A 9983-nucleotide genomic window follows, 5' to 3' on the forward strand; every position below is an offset into this window, starting at 1 on the left:
TTAACTGACAGCTTTGCTGGGTTCTATTGTGCCTGATTAGGCGTCTCCACGAGAAGCAGTAGCGGTGTTTGATCCCCTCCAAAGCAGAGCGGCTCATTAGCAGGGGATGTTTACAGGAGCGGCAGCTCTTCCCCTGCTGCAGGAGGGGTTTTCAGGCCGTGTTTTCACCAGGACGATCACGACTCCAAAGGAGCTTGGCCCTCCATCCTTTGCCTTTCCTGCTATTTGCCAACAGGACAGATGGACAAGGAAAACATCTGACAGGACTACAACAAACCCCCAACACTCGGGTATTAATCAAAACCCAAATCCCCTCCCTCATCCCCCCCCCCTTTTTTTCTTTTTTTTTTTAGCTTTAAAAGCATCTCTCTGTGAGCTGAAATAATTACAAATAACAAGTGCCCAACAGGCTGAATAAACCAGACCAGAGCCCTGTGAAATTATATTGGTAATAATGGCCCTGCTCAGCACAACCTCCCAAAATTCCACACACACAAAATTAAATGGCACCCATGCAAATACATCCAATATCAGCAAATGACTGGTAATTGTTATTGCTCCCAGAGATGAAAGGACACAGAACAGAGTGAGAATACAGCAATTATTGCCTGCACTCTGAGCCTATGAACAGGGACCTGCAGCTCCAATTTCTTTCTTGCCAGTCTCAATCCAAATTACTCCTTAGGTTTGGTCTTAACACAACAAAATGCTCGTCAGGAAACCATGATCAGCCAGCTTTTATCAAAAACCCCAACCTGTTAAAATATGACCAAGCAAATGCTGCTTGCATCAGGAAGACTGAGTTACCTTCCAGAAACAATTAAGTCTGCATAAAAAATGAAAAAAGGGAAATAAAAGCTGCTGTAGCCTGTGAAGAACTGGTGCTTCAGAGCCTGCAAAAACAAGGATGTGTTTCCTTTGCCTAGGCATGGTGAGGGTCTGGATACAGGATTCTCCACACAAAGGACAAGTAATAAACAGAGTAAAATTCGTTTTTTCCTGTCACGGGGACTCAAAGTCTCCACAAAAATTCAAACCTTCCCACAGCAGAGTCCACTAAATGCTCTTAGCTCTGAGAGAGCTTCATTTCACCCAGCACACAAAAGAAAAGGCTGCTAACTTTGCAGGGCAGTGTTTTATTCCCCTCCCAAGCCCCTAAATAAAAAGTGAAAGTCACGACATGGGAGTCACGTGCCCGTTTCATGAGATCCCCTCGGTGACCTTGAGTGCTGCTCAGAACATTTACTCACAATTCCCTGAAAAGCACAGTTACACAGAATTCCCTAAGAAAGCACAGTTACACACAATTCCTGAGAGAGCACAGTTACACACAATTCCTGAGAGAGCACAGTTACACACAATTCCTGAGAAAGCACAGTTACACACAATTCCTGAGAGAGCACAGTTACACACAATTCCTGAGAGAGCACAGTTACACACAATTCCTGAGAAAGCACAGTTACACACAATTCCCCTAAAAGCACAGTTACACACAATTCCTGAGAGAGCACAGTTACACACAATTCCCTAAGAAAGCACAGTTACACACAATTCCCTGAAAAGCACAGTTACACAGAATTCCCTAAGAAAGCACAGTTACACACAATTCCTGAGAGAGCACAGCTACACACAATTCCTGAGAGAGCACAGTTACACACAATTCCCTAAGAAAGCACAGTTACACACAATTCCCCTAAAAGCACAGTTACACACAATTCCCTCAGAAAGCACAGCTACACACAATTCCTGAGAGAGCACAGCTACACACAATTCCCTAAGAAAGCACAGTTACACACAATTCCCCTAAAAGCACAGTTACACACAATTCCTGAGAGAGCACAGTTACACACAATTCCTGAGAAAGCACAGTTACACACAATTCCTGAGAGAGCACAGTTACACACAATTCCTGAGAGAGCACAGTTACACACAATTCCCCTAAAAGCACAGCTACACACAATTCCCCTAAAAGCACAGTTACACACAATTCCTGAGAGAGCACAGTTACACACAATTCCTGAGAATGCACAGTTACACACAATTCCCCTAAAAGCACAGCTACACACAATTCCCCTAAAAGCACAGTTACACACAATTCCTGAGAGAGCACAGTTACACACAATTCCCTAAGAAAGCACAGTTACACACAATTCCCTCAGAAAGCACAGTTACACACAATTCCTGAGAAAGCACAGTTACACACAATTCCTGAGAGAGTACAGTAACACAGCAGCACCTGAGCTCAGCTTCAGGATGGAATCCAAACCACTCCAGGGAAGTGGGGATGGGAATAAGGTCAGACAAAAGGAAGCCCTTCAGATGGTGGCTTCTGGGATAGAAATTCTGGGTACTCAGCAAAACTGGGCTTGGTGGGCAGAGGCTTCCAGCATTTCCTTGCCACTGCTAGCAGCAGATCCACGGACTTGCAGAGGGCTGGGAGCCTGGGATGAATCCCCATTAACCACCCCAGCACATAAACACTGCCAACTGCATTAGCGTTTAAGGCACCTTCCCATTAAAGCTGCACTTTGTTCTGTTAACTTTTACAATCTCACAAGTGGGTAACAGGCGGCAAACCACTAAAATGGACATTATTGCCCTGGGCTGCCATTTCACGGCCACGCTAAACAGGAGTAAAGCCAATTAAAATGTGTGGCTCCACTGAGAGCCCAAACTGCTCGGTTCACACCCGAGGTTAATGCCCAGGAATGTCAGAGCATTTCAGAGCCCCCCTGAAATCGCTTTTCACTTTCTTTCCCACTACCCCGCATTCCCAAAATGCTTCAGCCAAGGAGCCCTGCAACAGTTTGATTTAAATATAAATTCAGACAACAACTGAAGGACATGGAGCCATTCAAAATCAAATTCCAAATCAGTTTGGTGACTCACATTTCCCAACAGTCAAAACCAACAAATAGTGAGTCAATCCCCCTACAGCATCAGTGCTCAGCTGAGGCCCATTCTTCCGGCAGTTTTACTCTACAGTGAGCATGAAGTGGGTGACAAATCCAAACAGTCCCTTTGAGCAGGGAGGGCACACTGCAGCTTTAACCCAAACACACAGAAACCCGGTCAGATGTTGTTTTCAGAGCTTGGCGAGTTCAGATACTCCCAGGTATTGTGGGACAACTCAGTTCCTTCACACCAACTGGACTCCTCTGCTCCTAAAAATACAACTATCAGACAAAGCTTGTTTGCTGACACAAATCCAAGATCAAAACATTCCTGGTTCTGAGGACAGAGACGGATCAGTCTCCAAAATCCAGCCATGCCATCCCCCAAGGTGCCTGGGACACTCTTAGAAACACACATCCATTTATTACTGCTTAGTAATGTACGTTTTGGGGCAATAATTAAATATTCTGGTGGCCTGAATGTGTTGAGAAGGAACTTTGGAAATTCCCTTTCAGTGAAACAGGATAAAGTTTATTTTCGCTTGAAGCTGCTATTTAAAAGGAATATTATAAATTCATTCAAATGCTAGTTTTAGAGCCCAGCCATTGCCCAGCAATCAAATAGAGGTGGGATGGGAACACAGAGAATTTCATCCCAGGAGGGAGACACCCAACCCTGGAGCTCTAGGAGCCCCTGGGCACAGCCTGGGGCCAAGCCATCCTTCCCAAAGAGCCTGGTGGCCAATCCATCCTTCCCAAAGAGCCTGGTGGCCAATCCATCCTTCCCAAAGGCAGCCTGGGGCCAATCCATCCTTCCCAAAGGCAGCCTGGTGGCCAAGCCATCCTTCCCAAAGAGCCTGGGGCCAAGCCATCCTTCCCAAAGGCAGCCTGGTGGCCAAGCCATCCTTCCCAAAGAGCCTGGGGCCAAGCCATCCTTCCCAAAGAGCCTGGGGCCAAGCCATCCTTCCCAAAGAGCCTGGGGCCAATCCAGCCTTCCCAAAGAGCCTGGTGGCCAATCCATCCTTCCCAAAGAGCCTGGTGGCCAATCCATCCTTCCCAAAGAGCCTGGTGGCCAAGCCATCCTTCCCAAAGAGCCTGGTGGCCAAGCCATCCTTCCCAAAGAGCCTGGGGCCAATCCATCCTTCCCAAAGAGCCTGGTGGCCAATCCATCCTTCCCAAAGAGCCTGGGGCAAATCCATCCTTCCCAAAGAGCCTGGGGCCAAGCCATCCTTCCCAAAGAGCCTGGTGGCCAAGCCATCCTTCCCAAAGGCAGCCTGGTGGCCAAGCCATCCTTCCCAAAGAGCCTGGTGGCCAAGCCATCCTTCCCAAAGAGCCTGGGGCTAAGCCATCCTTCCCAAAGGCAGCCTGGGGCCAATCCATCCTTCCCAAAGGCAGCCTGGTGGCCAAGCCATCCTTCCCAAAGAGCCTGGTGGCCAAGCCATCCTTCCCAAAGGCAGCCTGGTGGCCAAGCCATCCTTCCCAAAGAGCCTGGGGCCAATCCAGCCTTCCCAAAGAGCCTGGGGCCAATCCAGCCTTCCCAAAGAGCCTGGGGCCAATCCATCCTTCCCAAAGAGCCTGGTGGCCAATCCAGCCTTCCCAAAGAGCCTGGTGGCCAATCCAGCCTTCCCAAAGAGCCTGGTGGCCAAGCCATCCTTCCCAAAGCCACCCCGGAGCTCTGAAAGGCCCCAGGGCCACAGCAGAGCCAAGGGAAGTGTCAGAGCCCCCAGGGTGACTCACTGGTGACAACAGTGGGGACACAAAACCCAAACTCGTCGCTGGGTCCCTCTGGAGAAAGCCGGGAGCCGCGTCGGGAATTCCCAATGTTCCCAAAACACGATCCCTGAGATGAAGTCGAGTGGAAGGGATGAAATTGCAACAGGAGCTCCAAGTCCAGCTCTCCCTCCTCCTCCCTTTCCCCACCAGTGCCAGTGATGTCTCAACACCCCAAGTGCCTTTCCAAGGAAGTAGCTCTGCTCCTTTCTGGGCCAAATTACCATGGCAAGAAATCCCTGTGTAGATTCATCTCCAGCAGAAAAACATTCAGGCAGCAAACATTTCCTTCCCACAACCTGAAAACAGCCAAATATCATCAGATTTCTTTCCTGCCATCAAAGAAACCCTGTCCTGAGACAGCTCATAACAACTAAAAACATTTGCCCATAAAGCAAATGTGCTCCCAGGCAGTGACAGAAATATTTTGTGCACCCCACGAAGCTGAACACGCTTCACCCCCGGGAAGGCTGGAGAACACAGCAGGAACTTTCATCTGTAATGATTTATTTTACTCCTGCCTTCACTGCATCAGGATGCTCGTCTCTTACTCATCCTGTCTGTCAATATTGTCTTCCTGCAGCTTTTAAGTAAAATAACCCCCATGGTAACTGTTGTCAGGCCATGTCATGACCACTGAGGCTTCATAAATAACACTTGATATAAATAGATTTTCCAGCAACATATAAACCATCAGCTCCAATGGAAGTAGAAGGGTTGTGTGCAGCCATCTGCATTTTCTCCTGTAAGGATAAACACATAAAGAAGTGTTTGAAAGCAAAATAAATCTCTTGAAGAAATGGCCCAAGCAGAAACTTCTGGAGCATGAGATTTCTTACATGGCTCACACGGAGACATTGACAGGAGCAGCTACAGCAGAACAAGAACTCCCCAGAAGAAATCCTTCCCTGGGAGGGCCATGAGCCCCTGGCACAGGGTGCACCTGGAGCCCTGCAGAGTCCCAGGCCAGCCCGGGACAGTGGAATTGTTGTCCCTGCCCATAGCACTGGGCGGGCTCTGAGGTCCCTTCCCACCCAAACCATTCCAGCATTCTGTCACCTTCCAGTGACACCAGGTGGTGGTGGGAGCAGCTCCCAGGAGGTGCCAGCTGCCTTCCCCTGCCCTCAGGTGCAATCCCAGCAGTTCAGACCAGTCCTGAGAGCAGCTTAGCAGCCACTTCTGCAGGAATCCGTACCGACAATGCCTGCAGTTTCACCCATTTTCCTTTCAATGGTGTGCAATCAACTTCCACAGCACAGCAAAGCCACGGCACAGCCCCTCAGGACACCCCTGCATGCTGAGGAAGTTGCCACGTTCGGCTACACCAGGAAGAAATAAACCCCCAAACACAGGGACAGAATCAAAGATTAAAAATTCGGTTTAGTTTTTAAAAAGCATCGGAAATAGGTGCTGCATACAAATGCAGCATTTTTTACAGTGTGGGGGAAATTCCCAATCAAAGTTTTCTGTCAGGAAAAAAAAAAAAACAATCCTCCAACACTGCCATTATCTCAAGCTTCCACTGAAGAAGTCTCCAACTAAGTAATACCAACAAAGAAATTATTTCTATTTCTCCACTGGAATTCAACTCCCTGCTAGACGACCTGGAGCCAGAAATTCTCATACTAGCAAGGTTTAAATCCACCCACACACCACCCAGTATGGACTTAGGGAGGTACACTCAGGTCTGCCTGGGCTCAGGGAGGCCAAAGAGCACGAAAATTCCCTGAACAGGGCTGGCTGCCATAGGAACACAAGGCTTTTGTGGGCACCTAGGGGACACTGCCAGGGGGTGAGGGATGGGAGCTGTCAGCCAAGGAAACACCCATCAAATCCTGCCACTGGCCGAGGAGCTGCTTCTCCTCCAAACCCTTTCATTTATTTCCATGCTGAAAATGCTGAAGAAGCAACAGGCCCGTGCTCCGAGAACCTGATTCTCATCCTGCTCCTTCCATCTGCTGAGAGCTGTGCGCTTCCAGAGAGTTCAGCAAAGCTAAGCCTGGCTCAGGGCAGGGCTTACAGCCCAGTACCACACTGGGATGGATTTTAAACCATTTGATTTCAGCCTGTTAAGCCTCAGCAGGAGCACCACCCACCGCTGAGAAGCCCAGCGTGATCTCCTCTTGTCCCCAGGGCTCTGACACGACATTTTCAGGTCCTCTTTACATCCTGACTAAACCAAAGGCTTGTTAAAATCCATGATAAAAATCTCAGGGTCTGTTTAACCTCCTTGCTAGCCCAATGTTGAATTCGTTTCAGTGCATCTCCACGTTAACACTGCTCTAATTTCAAGGTATCTGGATCATGACTGGGAGCTAGGAGTAGGGGTACAAGAGCTCATCAACTAAATCCAATTGTTCCACACATCTCCAGATTATTTTCCACTTTGCTAACCTGAGCTCCTTGCTGCAATAATCCTTTATCTACACTGAGATCACCTGGCAGACAAGGCGTGCAGTTAAGCCTGCCTCTGGCACCGTGCAGCCCATCAGCTGCTCAGCACTCCAGCATTTGTTCTGCTTCTCCACTTCGTTTTCGAGCCTGCACCAAACTCCACCTGCCAGGAAAAACACTACCCAAACCAGTTCTTTTTTCAAGCTTAAACCGGGTAATTTAAAGCCTGCTCAAGCCTGGCAGTGCTACACTGCAGTGAGGACACGCAGACATATTATGCTCCCTATGAATACAGAGCATTTGGTGTTTTTATTGAGAATTAAAGCTCATCAGCAACAGGGGGCCTGGCATTTACCTGGCACTGAACTCACACCAAGAGTCAGCTGCGTGTGGGAAATGACAAGGCGGAAAAAATGAACAGGCCAGGTCTTTACCTTCTCCTAAACACCTCGGGGGATTTCCTTCCCTGCCAGAATCTTCCTTCCACCGGCTCTGCTGCTGCCTTTGGGGTCAGCCCAGCCCGCACTCACCTGGCCAGGAGAGCCCCGAAGTGCCTCAAGGGCTGCTCTCCCCTGCGCACAAAATGACAACGACGGCTCCAAAATGAAGGGATGGGAATAGAACTGTAAAGCCTCTGCCTCATTCCCAGCTTTTATGGAAAAAAGGTTAAAGCCACCAATAACAGGAATGCATGGTAGTGTTCAGTCCTTATTCTAGGAACCCTAAAAGGCTTGCAAGAAGCTTTGTTCAGGCATTTTCCTGCACTACCTACATCACTTCTTCCTACCCAAAATGTACCTTAAAACAAAAGAAAACCACAGACGATATCGAACGGGGCTTGCAAGTTAAAACCAGAAAATTTAAATATTTCCTGCCTCGATGTGCACTGAAAAATAAAAAGGCAAATAAATATTTTTTTTAAAGAGGGGGGAAAAAAGCTTTAACGCATATCACGAGAACAGGATCAAGGAAGAGCGAGGCCACCCCTTCAGGACCAGGGGAGAATTAACCTGCATTTCTCCATCCCATCCGCAAGCTTACGGCTCTGCCACCCATTTTGTCTCCGATTAAAGGGAAAAAAAAAAAAATTAAAAAAAAAATAATGACCTCAGCGGCACAGAGAGAAGAAGACCCCACCCCGGGATGGATGCCCGAGCGGCGCTGCCGGCCGGGCAGGTGGCCCCGCCGCAGGTGCCACCCCGAGCATCCCCCGCGCCCCTTCCCCATCCCCTGGAGACGCTGCCGAGCCAGCACACGCCGGCGCGGAGCACGGGAAAGGCTTTATTTATTTATTTATTTATTTATTTATTTATTTATTTATTTAACCCGCAAACGCGAAATGAAAGGGAGAGGAGGAGCGCAGAGGTGCGGACGGCGCTGCGGCCAAGGTGAAGCGCGGCCGGTGAACATGGTGGAGGCTGCGGGGAGCCGCGACCCTCCGGCCCGCGGCAGCGAAGGGCGAGCAGCGGGGATGCGGGGCCGGCACGGAGCTGACAGCGGGCGGGAGGTGAGGGGCGGAAAGCGCTGAGGGAGGAACGCTGAGGGGAGAACGCGGCGGGGAGAGCGCGGCGGGGAAGCGCTGAGGGGAGAGCGCGGCGGGGAAGCGCTGAGGGGAGAGCGCGGCGGGGAGAGCGCGGCGGGGAGAGCGCGGCGCGGAAGCGCTCCCTCAGGGCTGCTCCCTCAGGGCGGCAGCGGGAGGACGGGCTCACCTGCCATGGCGGGCTGAGGGCGGCAATGGCGCTGGGGGCTGCGGCTCCGCTCCGCTCGGTCTCCGCGGCGAGTGCGGCGGGGCCGGGCGGCCCCGGCAGGCAGAGCACGGGGCGGGACGGGCGCTTCCTCCGCCCCCGACAAGATGGCGCGGCCCCGGCTCCGCTCCCTCAGGGCTCGGCCGCCATGGCGGGCCCGGTGCTCGACGGGGGGAAACAGCCGCGTGTTCCCTGAGGGTGAGAAGGCTCCAGCTGCAGAGATGTGTGAAGGGTTTATGCGTGAAGGACACAAATGCAGAGTCACGGAATGGGGCGGGTTTGAAGGAACTGCAGTGGGGTGTCTGGTCCAGCCTCTGCTCGGGAAGGGGCATCCCAGAGCACATGGCACAGGATTGTGTCCAGACGGGTTTGAAATATCACTGGTGAGGGACATTCCACAGCCTGTCTGGGCAATGGGGCACTGAACAGGCTCCCTAGGGAATGGTCATGGCCTCAGGGATGGCAGAGTTCCAGGAGGGATGGGACAAGACTCAGGAACATGGTGGGATTGTCGGGATGTGCTGGGCAAGGCTGAGAGTTGGATCAGTGGGTCCCTTCCAAATCAGAGATTGTGTAACTCTGTTATTCCGGTTCTAGGAATCAGTGCTTGGTCACCGGCACAGCAAAGTTCTTCCTCGTGTCCAGGTAAAAGATTCCCTGCCTCAGTTTCTGCCCATTGCCTCTCGTCCCACTGCTGGGCCCCAGGGAGCAGAGCCTGCTCCATCTCCAACACCTCCCTGCAGATATCGATGGATATCGATGGATATCGATGGATATTGACGGATATTGATCAGATCCCCAAACAAAGCCTCTTGGGCCCCTCACCTAGGGAGGGATCTCTCTCCAGCCCCTAGGAAAATATGCTCACTAGGTGCCCCCAGCCCTGGCCCTCTTGGGGCTTTGCTTTGTGGTTTCTTTTTGGAATTTTTTTTTATTTTTAATTATTATCTTTTAGGAAAACTCCAACTTTTACAATTGGAGAGTGAGTTTAGGGAGGAGCAAAAGAATCATGGAATCATTTAGGTGGGAAAAGACCTCTGAGGTCAAGCTCAGCCTGTGCCAAAGCATCACCATCCCAAGGAGATTGGAGCACTGAGTGCCACATACAGTCATTCCTTAAACACCTCCAGGGTCAGCCCATTCCAATGTCTAATCCCCCTTTCTGTGAAGAAATTCCTCC

The 9983-nt window shown here is 50.6% G+C and overlaps 1 protein-coding gene across 1 annotated transcript in view; it reads right to left on the reverse strand.

Moving 5' to 3' along the window:
* Positions 1-8879, reverse strand: part of SLC23A2 (solute carrier family 23 member 2) — a 57521-nt gene extending 48642 nt beyond the window's left edge. The window contains exon 1 of the mRNA XM_036396587.2: positions 8768-8879. The gene's annotated coding sequence lies outside the window, so the exon portion shown is untranslated. The remainder of the gene's footprint in view (positions 1-8767) is intronic.
* Positions 8880-9983: the final 1104 nt, after the last annotated feature.

The sequence above is a fragment of the Molothrus ater genome, chromosome 28 (genome assembly GCF_012460135.2).
Source record: "Molothrus ater isolate BHLD 08-10-18 breed brown headed cowbird chromosome 28, BPBGC_Mater_1.1, whole genome shotgun sequence".
Classification (NCBI taxonomy): Eukaryota; Metazoa; Chordata; class Aves; order Passeriformes; family Icteridae; genus Molothrus; species Molothrus ater.